General features: G+C 43.4%; 1 protein-coding gene across 1 annotated transcript in view; it reads right to left on the bottom strand.

Moving 5' to 3' along the window:
- The window catches only part of dyrk4 (dual-specificity tyrosine-(Y)-phosphorylation regulated kinase 4), a 413,072-nt gene that overhangs the window by 27,536 nt on the left and 373,509 nt on the right, over positions 1-12,027 (bottom strand). The gene's annotated exons all lie outside the window — the stretch shown is intronic.

The raw sequence follows: 12,027 nt of genomic DNA, 5'->3' as shown, positions 1-12,027 counted from the left end.
AAACGAAAGAAAGCAGCGAATGAAAAAAAATTAACACTCATCTTTTACTTTCTCTACAACAACAACAACAACAACCTAAAACATGAGCCTTGGTTGAAAAAAAACTAAAGTTGTCCTTTAAGTTGCGCATAAGTAAGAAGTAATTGAAAAGTAATTGCATAAGAGAAGACAAATCATGCTTTCCTGGAGAGGAACATTTTAAAAGGCTACTTTTAGAATCAGCTTTATTGTCACAGTAAAAAAGTGAAAGTAGTTTTTCTGAATAGTTCCCATAGTTGTAGTATATATATATATATATACACTCAGTATACAGTAAGAGCTTGTCTTCTGATAGCATTTTTATACAGCTAATGGTTTTGGATATGGATTTATTTTCTTGTCACTGGTGGTCCCCTTAATCACCCAAAACTATGAGTATAGTATGAATTAATATGATTAAGAGCGTCTGCCCTTGATTAAGAGCGTCTGCTCTTGATTAAGAGCGTCTGCTCTTGATTAAGAGCGTCTGCCCTTGATTAAGAGCGTCTGCTAAATGCCTAAATTATAGTTGTAAATTATATGGATACTGTTGAAGATTAATTTTATCCTGACTTTGATTGACTTTCACTTGGGAACCGTTCGCCCCACACCGACTTCAAATTTGACACACATGTTGAGACGGTCGGATACACGGTTGCCCAGAATCGCCAAAAGAGGCACTGGCCAGGCTCTGCTCTTGATTAAGAGCGTCTGCTCTTGATTAAGAGCGTCTGCCCTTGATTAAGAGCGTCTGCTAAATGCCTAAATTATAGTTGTAAATTATATGGATACTGTTGAAGATTAATTTTATCCTGACTTTGATTGACTTTCACTTGGGAACCGTTCGCCCCACACCGACTTCAAATTTGACACACATGTTGAGACGGTCGGATACACGGTTGCCCAGAATCGCCAAAAGAGGCACTGGCCAGGCTCGGTCACACCTGTGCCAGGCTCTGCATGAGCCAATTGATTGCCATGGCAACCCCAGCCTTATTCCCACACCTGCCATTTTGATAACTTGGTCAGTTTGCACACATTATAGAGCGTACCAAAATGTCCTTGAGGGGGGCGTCAACATGTGTCACGTGGTAGCGGCCGCCATACTTGTTGGCTTTGTCTGGTTTTGTTTACATTGAGCGACTATCTGGTGTGCTTGTATACGTTCTTTTTTTTTTAAACTGACCTCACAACGGTGCAGCCAGAAAACGGAATTAGATTTTCAGCTTTCCAGCATGGAGACAGACAGCATCAAGGAACCCAGATTGACGAGTTTACACAAATATGTAGAATGGCTAGGATCGGGCGGGCGCAGAGACATAACATTCAACAAAGTATCTACTAAGCACAGCTGTGTTTGTTCACGACAATTTCCTTGTCCTTGTAAGGTATTTATTTGGGCCCGACGTTCTGTCTGTCCATCCTGGTGTTGGTTCACTATGTTGTCGCCTGCAAGAACGAGCTCAATATTTACAAAAACATACCACCGCCACCCTATTCTGAGTGATGTGGGCTAGAGATTAACCTATTCTGACCGGGCACCCATTTTGGTGTCGGCATCATGTTATGCTTTAGCTATTTAAAAATAGCAGATCTACAAGCTCATATCGCGCCACCGAGTGGCGCGATACGAGCTTGTAGGTCTGCTATTTTTGAAAAATCGAAGAGCGACTGACATTTTTAGAATCTGATCTCAGGTCAGAATGGGTTCATCAGACCAGTGTGTGTCCGGCGGAAACCTCGTATGAATCTGATCTCAGGTCAGAATGGATTAAAGCCAACAAGAAGGCCGCCGCTAGCTCTTCAGACGCCGCTCCCCTCTTGGTGACGTTTTTACACCCTATAGACATTCTCCACATATTCTCATTTACCGACTACAAAGAATGACACAGACAAACACACGGTTAAAACGGGGTACTGACGGCTATTGCATACCGTACTAGGGTTGGGTATGTACGGTATTCTCGTATTTTGAATTCATCCTTCCCAAAATAGTCCGGCCCGGTCGGTGCCTGTCGGGCACAGGTCTAGTATATTCAATTCATAGAGAATTAAAGGAGAATTCGATACTAAAAGGCCTTTCTTACCTTTCTTTGTAGTTGTTACGTCCCCACCAAAGAGGTCCAGGTGTTATTTTGTGCAAAAGCTCCTCATTGGCTATTTCCCCTACCATAAGCCCTAAATGAATTGCATTGAATTGAATGGGAATTGAATGGGGCTATGGGGTGTTGTGCTAATTCGCTTATTTCCATCGCTCAAAATTATAATTTCTTTGTATATATCCTCTCTTCATAAAGTAAATAATATCCCAAGCGGCACACTTTACTACTTCTTTCGATGGAAATAAGCGAACTAGCACAACACCCCCATAGCCCCATTCAATTCCCATTCAATGCAATGCAATTCATTGAGGGGTTATGGTAGGGAAAATAGCCAATAATGAGTTTTTGCACAAAAAAAACACCTGGACCTCTTTGGTGGGGACGTAACAACTACAAAGAAAGGTAAGAAAGATAAGAAAGCATTCTAGCATGGAATTCTCCTTTAATAACACATGTCATCAAAAAAATGAAATGGCTATTTACAGAGACCTTATTTTCTTTTTTACTGTCATTGTTGCTGCAGCACAGCTCTTTGGTGGACACAGTGTTGTTTTCGTCGACTAAAACTACGACGAGAAATGTCCGTCGACTACCTCTTTCCACTAAATGGAAACTGAATGAAAACTAAGCTATGACTATATGCTGTCAATTTCGTCAACAAATAAAAACTAGACTGAAATGTTAGGAAGGGACTATAGTGGACAAGAGATCCAGTAGAAGTCAGACTCATTTTACACTTGGGGCGGCGGTGGCTCAGGGGTAGAGTGCCTGGATGGTAACCGTAAGGTTGCCAGTTCGAACCCGGCCTCCCCCAGAGTTACTGTCGAAGTGTCCTTGAGCAAGACACTGAACCCCTAATTGCTTCCGATGTGCTATAGTTGGTGCCTTGCATGGTTTCCGCTGCCATCGGTGTATGAATGGGTGAATGTAATGCACAATCTCTGTAAAGCGCCTTGGATAAAGGCGCTATATAAATGCACCATTTACCATTTACACTTGGTTGCATGCTGAAAATAGCAGATCTACAAGCTCACAAGTTGTGAGCTTGTAAGTTGTGAGCTTGTATAGATCGGCTATTTTCAGCGAGTGTAAAATTAGGCCTTTCAACGGCATCAAGGGCCCGCCAAAATACATTTAATCAACTGTAGATTTAGTCGACTAAAACTATAGACTAACACTAAAACATTCCGGGTGACGTGTGACTAAAACTTAAATGAAAAACATTCAAGAGACTATATGACTAAAACTAAAATCTAAATTTGCTGCCAAAAACAACACTGCAGGTGGACGTCACAAAATTGCGTTTGGCTTTGCTTCTTGTAACTGGATGATTGGATGGCCAATATAGAGCACCGAAGTCTGACGTCACTTTCAGTAGAGGGCGTCAGTCCCCAGGTTCATGTATTTGTTTAGTTGCATTGAAATCCCCATTGAGGCGATTTTAGATCGCTTCATATAAGAACTGTGTTTGAAACATAAACATGTCATCCCGGCCGCTTCACTCATATGGATATGAAGAATCAACTGACTGAGAGAAAACGCTAATGTCACTTCTGCTGAATTAGTTAGATTTTCGCTAGAAGCAGACTGTATCATATATGAGTGACTGACTGTTGCAAACGATACAGAGACACCTCCCTGACAATAACGCCGAGACAGCTTGTTTATTTTTGGACCACAACGCTTATTATAGTAGACGATATTAAGATCACTTCCGTGAACCAGGGGAATGGAAGGGATGAGCGAGTGACATCAGGACTTTAGAACCAGGGGAATCGAAGGGATGAGCGAGTTACGTCAGGACTTTAGAACCAGGGGAATCGTCGGGATGAGCGAGTTACGTCAGGACTTCGGGAACCAGGGGAATCGAAGGGATGAGCGAGTTACGTCAGGACTTTAGAACCAGGGGAATCGAAGGGATGAGCGAGTTACGTCAGGACTTTAGAACCAGGGGAATCGAAGGGATGAGCGAGTTACGTCAGGACTTTAGAACCAGGGGAATGGAAGGGATGAGCGAGTTACGTCAGGACTTTAGAACCAGGGGAATGGAAGGGATGAGCGAGTTACGTCAGGACTTTAGAACCAGGGGAATCGAAGGGATGAGCGAGTTACGTCAGGACTTTAGAACCAGGGGAATCGAAGGGATGAGCGAGTTACGTCAGGACTTTAGAACCAGGGGAATCGAAGGGATGAGGGAGTTACGTCAGGACTTTAGAACCAGGGGAATCGAAGGGATGAGCGAGTTACGTCAGGACTTTAGAACCAGGGGAATCGAAGGGATGAGCGAGTTACGTCAGGACTTTAGAACCAGGGGAATCGAAGGGATGAGCGAGTTACGTCAGGACTTTAGAACCAGGGGAATGGAGGGGATGAGCGAGTTACGTCAGGACTTTAGAACCAGGGGAATCGAAGGGATGAGCGAGTTACGTCAGGACTTTAGAACCAGGGGAATCGAAGGGATGAGCGAGTTACGTCAGGACTTCGGTGCTCTATAGTGACAAATAAAACATTACATTATTCTTGATTCTTCGTGATTCTTGGAGAGGCAAAAAGAGACAACGTTTACAAGCAGTCAGAAGCTCCGCTGCTGACTGCATGACTAATGCCATTGCAGGGGTAAACTTGACGGAAACGATTCGGGGGTTTGAGTGAGTAGAGGAGAGCTACTCTAGCCCATTTAGGCCTGAAAAAATGTCTTCTAAATCCTGACAGTTTTCTGAAATACCTTTTTTTTTTCCTAGGCATTCTAGGCATTTCAAGGACTTTCATGTCAAGGACCCCAAAAATTATCTGTAATTGGCCTCCGAGACCCCCCCATCTGAAAATATGTTGTTCCATGGACCCTCCAGAAGCTAAGATTTGAGTTAAAATCATTCGTTCTGAAAAAATATATTCCAAATTTGAGGCACATTTTCACAATTTTTCAAAAATAGCAGACCTACATGCTCGTAGCGCGCCACTCGGTGGCGCGCTATGAGCTTGTAGATCTGCTATTTTTCAATAGCTAAAGCATAACGTAATGCTAACAACAAAAGGGGTCCCCGCCCAAAATGGGCTAGTCAATCATAAGAGACTTTATTCCCTCAGGTATAACTGTGTCTGGCCCCAGACATACCGTACGACCCAGAACCACAGACGCCAACCAGACTTAAATGGCTTCACGAAACATATCGTCACTAAACTATAGTTCCTTTTCAGGAAATTAAAAAAAAAAAAAGAACAAGAGTGACTATTTGAATATAGCTGATCTACAAGCTCACAGCGTGTCTCATAACGAGCGTGCATTATGTGCTATTTTGGTGTCAGCATCATGATATGCTTTAGCTATTGAAAAATAGCAGATCTACAAGCTCATATCGCGCCACTGAGTGGCGCGATACGAGCTTGTAGGTCTGCTATTATTATTTTTTATCGAAGAACGACTGACATTTTTTAGAATCTGATCTCAGGTCAGAATGGGTTAATCAGACCAGTGTGTGTCCAGTGGAAACCTCGTATGAATCTGATCTCAGGTCAGAATGGGTTAATCAGACCAGTGTGTGTCCAGTGGAAACCTCGTATGAATCTGATCTCAGGTCAGAATGGGCTAATGGAGATACAGGTTTGTGCCAGACAGGAGCAATATCAACCCTCGGGCTGTAATAACAGATGAGCCTGCCACCAGCTTTTCCCCCAAAAAAAGACAAAACCAAAAGAGAGAAATGGTTTAGGAACACAAACATGAACTATAATGGCCAACACTGGCTTAGGGGGTCAGTGTTTCTGTGGTTCAGACAGTTTTCTGAAATACCTCATGTTTCTATATCAGTGGTGCTCAATATTTAATGTCAAGGACCCCCAGAAACTATTATGTAATTGGCCACCGACCACCATCTGAAAATATGTTGTTTCGGGGACCCTCCAGAAGCAAAAGATTTGAGTTAAAAACGTTTGCTGTGAAAGAACATATATTCAAAGATTTGCGGCACATTTGAAAGATTTTTCAAAAAATAGCAGATCTACAGGCTTGGAAACAGTTTAACCGCTTAAGAAATAGCCATCTCTTATCGTTGTAGATCAGTAAAGATGGTTATTGTTTAAGGTTTTTGGGGGGGTTTTCTGCCTTTATACTATAGTATACAGTGGAGAGACAAGACAGGAAACGGGAGAGAGAGAGAGAGAGAGACAGGGGAGTGACACGCAGCAGAAAGTCGCCGGGACCGGTATTCGAACCCGCGATTAGCTGTCAGCCTTCACTTAACCCATTCTGACCTGAGATCAGATTCATACGAGGTTTCCACTGGACACACACTGGTCTGATGAACCCATTCTGACCTGAGATCAGATTCTAAAAATGTCAGTCGTTCTTCGATTTAAAAAAAAATAGCAGACCTACAAGCTCATAGCGCGCCACTCGGTGGCGCGCTATGAGCTTGTAGATCTGCTATTTTTAAATAGCTAAAGCATAACATGATGCTGACACCAAAATGGGTGCCCGGTCAGAATATTTTAAGAATAATGTGGTACGTGCCTGGACCACTAGGCCAGCAGCAGCCACTCCAGCCAGCACCTATAATAATGACGATTATGGCCTGGGCTGTGGCTCAGCGGTCCAGGCACCTTGGCTGGTGGTAATCCAGTCTGGCAGTGTGCCGCGGGTTCGACTCCCGATCCCGACGGCCTTTACTGCATGTCTTCCCCCCCCCCCCCCCCCCATCTCTCTCCCAATTTTTCCTGTCGGCCTACTGTCTGTCCCTCCATAAAATATATAAAATAAAGGCGAAAAAAAAATAAAAAAAATAATGACGATTATGATTCAACGTACAGTAGTGGAGTGAAAAAGTCTCAAGTATCCAAAAAAATACAATTACAATTTAGGCATTTAGCAGACGCTCTTAATCCAGAGCGACTTACATTTAAGCAAGAACAAAAGCACATAAAAACATTTATCATGAAACATGCGTATGCTAAGAAAGTAACAGTGGAATATCTATATAATGAAACTATACATACACTATACATATAAACTATACATATATACTACTATGCTATACATATGTACTATGGCGTGCTATGACTATATACAATACAATTATAGTGCTGTCTACATAACATGCTATAAGTCTGTGTCAAATGCTATCTAAGCCAACAGAAATGCTATCTAAGGGGTTAGGGTAAGTACAGATAGGCCAATGTTTTATTTTGTATTTGTTTTACTTGTTCAGTACTCAAGGAAACGTACTTGGTTGCTGTCCACCCCGACGTTTACGTAAGTTCTCCTGTGAGGTTTATGGCAGTGCTAATTTGTCCACAGGTGATACGAGTGTCTCTGCAAACACATTATAATGGTTTACAGCCTGGTGGAACCACCGCGCCTGCCTGGCGCACACGTTGGCTGTTTGCGCAAGAACAACCTGGTTTATGTGCCTCTGGACTGGTCCATACATAACATGGGCAGGGGCGGTCTTAGGAATCTGGAGGCCCGTTTCAAGACCAAATATGAGGCCCCCATATATACCTATGACATCATTATTTTGTTGATACAGCCGTATATTGATACGAATAGTTTGACTGTCCAATGTCACACGCAGCCATTACTCTCGACAATTAGCAACAACACCTTTCCTCATCCTGTCGTCCCTTCACAATTAAAGTGTCTCCCCTTTACCTCCCAATGCTGCACATTTTACCATGTTATTTACATAGAATAGGTGTAACTTTACTAACTTAACATTAACATTGTGGGAGAGAGCAAGGCAGTGAGTGAGCGAAAGAGAGAGAGAGGGCCAAGAGTGGCGGGGGTTGACTGAGGGGACTTCAGTGCATTGTACTTACATTATGTAAGTACAATGCAAGGAATGAGTGCATTCGCCATGTATCTGAAGGAAGCCTGATCTAACCACTCTTAGATTTTCTCCAGTTTATTCCTGAGTTTAAGTTTACCCTATTGTTTTAGGATTTGTTTATTTAGCCTTATTGGGCTTTGTTTAGGGTTAATTCACCCCATGGCTCCTAAATTAGCCAGTGGCAGGTTTTATGACTAACTCGTGGCTTCCTGTGAGGTTTAGGTTTAGCGTTGGGATTTAGGTTTACGTATTTGGTCTTTTCTTTAAAACTAGATATTTTTTGTTATGAGTTTTTACTATTTCCATTTAAAAAAGAAAAAAAACCCAGGCTCTTCTAATTCATATTTATATTTCAAGGCGTCTATTTGTTTGGGTTTGAAGTGTTCTGGTCTCTAGCGTGCTGGTGTGTCGATTCCTTTTAGCTTGCTGTGTACCAGATAGTCTTTAAGATTTTAGTTTTTTCTGTAGGCCGATAATCTTTTTTTTTTTTCTTTTTTTTTTAAAGTTTCGCTAAAACTGCCATTTTTTGGCAGAAGGAGAAGGAAAAAAACTAACAATAACAATAGAAGACCAAGTCCTTTCAGGACTGCTTGGTCCTTTAAATAAAAAAATCACACACGTGTGAACTGAGTGGTACAATTCCCCCCCCCCCCTCCCCCCCTCTCTCTCTCTCTCTCTCTCTCTCTCTCTCTCTCTCTCTCTCTCTCTCTCATTAGAGACACAGCACCTACCCTCTCTCTGTTTCTGGCGCCCCCTACTGGTATAAATAAGTCACATACTCGTGCTCATAGTTACAGGTACACAGGTAGGTACACAGGTACACAGGTACACGGACATTGCAAGCTGGATGTAGGAGTGGTTGCACCACTCAAAAAGATCATAGAAATAAATACACAATAAGGAGAGTTCCACCGTGTTCAGTTTGGAACATACAGACACAGGTTTGTGTTTCCACCGCATTGTGTTGGACGGAACAATTGTCATTGTTTGATGCCTAGCTGAATGGTTAGAGAGCCTGACTGGAGAGAAGGAGTCTCCTGAGGTTTGAATCTCAGTAAGAGATGCTGAGAGGTGGCTCACCATCAGGTGGGATGAGATGTTGATCCATCATTTCTTGATATTTCTGCTGTTCCTTCGTCTGGAATGTGGTCTCGGTTGTTATTGTTGTTGTCGTCTGTTGTCGTTGGTTGCCATGGCTGCCAGTTCCCACCTAATGTTGTGTGGGAGTTCTGATTGGTCCAGAGCATACTGAATAACTTCTAGCTTACATAACATCTTAAGACAAGGACTCAAGTCTAAGATGAACAGCTCATCAGAGATAGTGTTATCTCCTTTCCTTCCTCCAAAGAGGATGATACGATCTCCCACAATGCAACAGCACATACCATTCATTGGACATGGTCCTTTCCCCTTGGGCTCAACCTTCTTCCAGGAGAAGGTCTCAGGACTGAATTTCCACACATCATTGTTATGGTTCCAGCCACCAAATATGTACAGCTCTCCATTGTAGGTAAATGCTGAATGATACCAGCATCTTTGTGGTAGAAGTTGTGCAGAAGGTGTGTTCAGCCAGACGTTTGTCTCTGTGTCAAACACTCTGATGGTGTTGTAGCTCCCCTGGGACCCACAGCCCCCGAATACAAACATCTTGGTACCAATGATGGTAGCAGAGTGACATTGTGAAGCAGGAGGTGGAGTTCCTCTTGTGTTAATTAAAGTCCAGACCATTGTGCTGGTGTCCAACTTGTACATGTCATTAGTGTATCTAGTCAGCTTGGTCTGTCCTCCATGGATAAACATGACCTTCTCCAACACACAGGCTGAGTGGGCGTACCTCTTCTCTGGAACAGTCCCAGAAACCCTGTGTTGGAACCATCTGTGGGAGTCAACATCAAAAGCATAAAGCACATTGCAGTAAGAATAGCCTCCCCAGATGTAGACTGTATCTTCAACCAACACAGCTGTGTGGCCATAGCGCATGGATGGAACATCAAGGTGACCGTCCCCTCTTCCAGGTTCCACTGGAGGTAACTTCTTCCAGCATAAAGACACTGTGTTGAAGACATGGACATCCATCTGTCCCATGTTGTTGAAGGTCACTACATCACAGCAGCCTCCAAAGGAATACAGATTGTTCCTCACTGCTACAACAGCATGACGGACTCGCTTTGGTCCTCCTGCTTTGGAAACGGTCCAAGACAACATCACTCTGTCTGTCTGTCTGTCTGTCTGTCTGTCTGTCTGTCTGTCTGTCTGTCTGTCTGTCTGTCTGTCTGTCTGTCTGTCTGTCTGTCTGTCTGTCTGTCTGTCTGTCTGTCTGTCTGTCTGTCTGTCTGTCTGTCTGTCTGTCTGTCTGTCTGTCTGTCTGTCTGTCTGTCTGTCTGTCTCTCTCTCTTCTCTCTCTGGACGTCTACAGTCATTTTCAACACGGTGCATCATCTTATATCTTCTGGTGTGACATCACACAAGACACAAACTGTTGCCATGCACGCCTTAACGATCAATTAGTGCAGCTGTTCTTCATCTGCACCCTTTGAACTCTATTGCTATATTTATTACTTCATTGCGGCTACCTTGGGGTCTATGGATCTATGGGTCACGGTTGTATGGATCTATGGGTTTTCCACACGCTACAGGGTTCCCTAACACTGAGCTGTGTTGTATTTTGAGGCTGTGTGTGTGTGTGTGTGTGTGTGTGTGTGTGTGTGTGTGTGTGTGTGTGTGTGTGTGTGTGTGTGTGTGTGTGTGTGTGTGTGTGTGTGTGTGTGTGTGTGTGTGTGTGTGTGTGTGTGCGTGGAATGTGCTCAAGCTGACTGGCTGAGCACGGAATGTGATGTATGGTGATAACAGTGCCGCTCACGTCACGCGGGTGTGACATTTTTCTCCATATCGCTGTGTGAGAGACTGTCCACTGAGCAACTCAAAGTGAGGCTGAATGACAAGCATTTTGCATTCTGGCTCTTTGAGGGGAGCTAGCGCCCCCTATGGCCAGCTTGGTGTGTTTGTGTGTTCTCAGGGTCGGCCTTAGGAATCTGGAGGCCTGTTTCAAGACCAAATATGAGGCCCCCACATACCTATGACATCATTATGTTGTTGATACAGCCGTATATTGATACGAATAGTTTGACTGTTCAATATCACACGCAGCCATTACTCTCGACAATTAGCAACAACACCTTTCCTCGTCCTGTCGTCCCTTCACAATGAAAGTGTCTCCCCTTTACCTCCCAATGCTGCACATTTTACCATGTTATTTACATAAAATAGGTGTAACTTTACTAACTTAACATTAACATTGTGGGAGAGAGCAAGGCAGTGAGTGAGAGAGAGAGAGAGAGAGAGAGAGAGAGAGAGAGAGAGAGAGACAAGAGTGGTGGGGGTTGACTGACGCCTGACGTTCAGTTGGAGCTTGGAGGCCCCCCTGAGGGTGGAGGCCCGTTTCAATTGAAACTATGGTGAAACATACTTAAGGCCTCCTATGAACATGGGCAACTGGTGGCCCACGGGCCACATGCGGCCCCCACCTTCACTCAATGTGGCCCTCAGGTTAATATTGGAATTCTGATATATTATATCGTTGATTTCAGCCGTTGCAATTCCAAACATTCAAACATGACCCACTTTAGTATTAACCCATTCTGACCTGAGATCAGATTCATACGTAGGTTTCCACCGGACACACACCGGTCTGATGAACCCATTCTGACCTGAGATGAGATTCAAAAAAATGTCAGTCGTTCTTCGATTTTTCAAAAAATAGCAGACCTACAAGCTCGTAGCGCGCCACTCGGTGGCGCGATATGAGCTTGTAGATCTGCTATTTTTAAATAGCTAAAGCATAACATGATGCCGACACCAAAATGGGTGCCCGGTCAGAATGGGTTAAAATGTTATTGTCTTTTTTATGTCCAATGTATTTGGATTCAATTCATAAAGTTAACATACCTATAATTAAAGGGATTTGAAAGGGATTGCAATTCAAAAATAGCAAAGAAAAATGAAGGATTTCAATTTGATCAGCTATTTTACGGCCGTGATATGCAATGTGGCCCTTTGGCTGTGGAACTATAGTGGGATGTTCA

This window comes from Protomyctophum parallelum (genome assembly GCF_964188405.1).
Source record: "Protomyctophum parallelum genome assembly, chromosome: 4".
NCBI lineage: Eukaryota > Metazoa > Chordata > Actinopteri > Myctophiformes > Myctophidae > Protomyctophum > Protomyctophum parallelum.
This window is presented reverse-complemented; position numbering and strand designations above follow the sequence as displayed.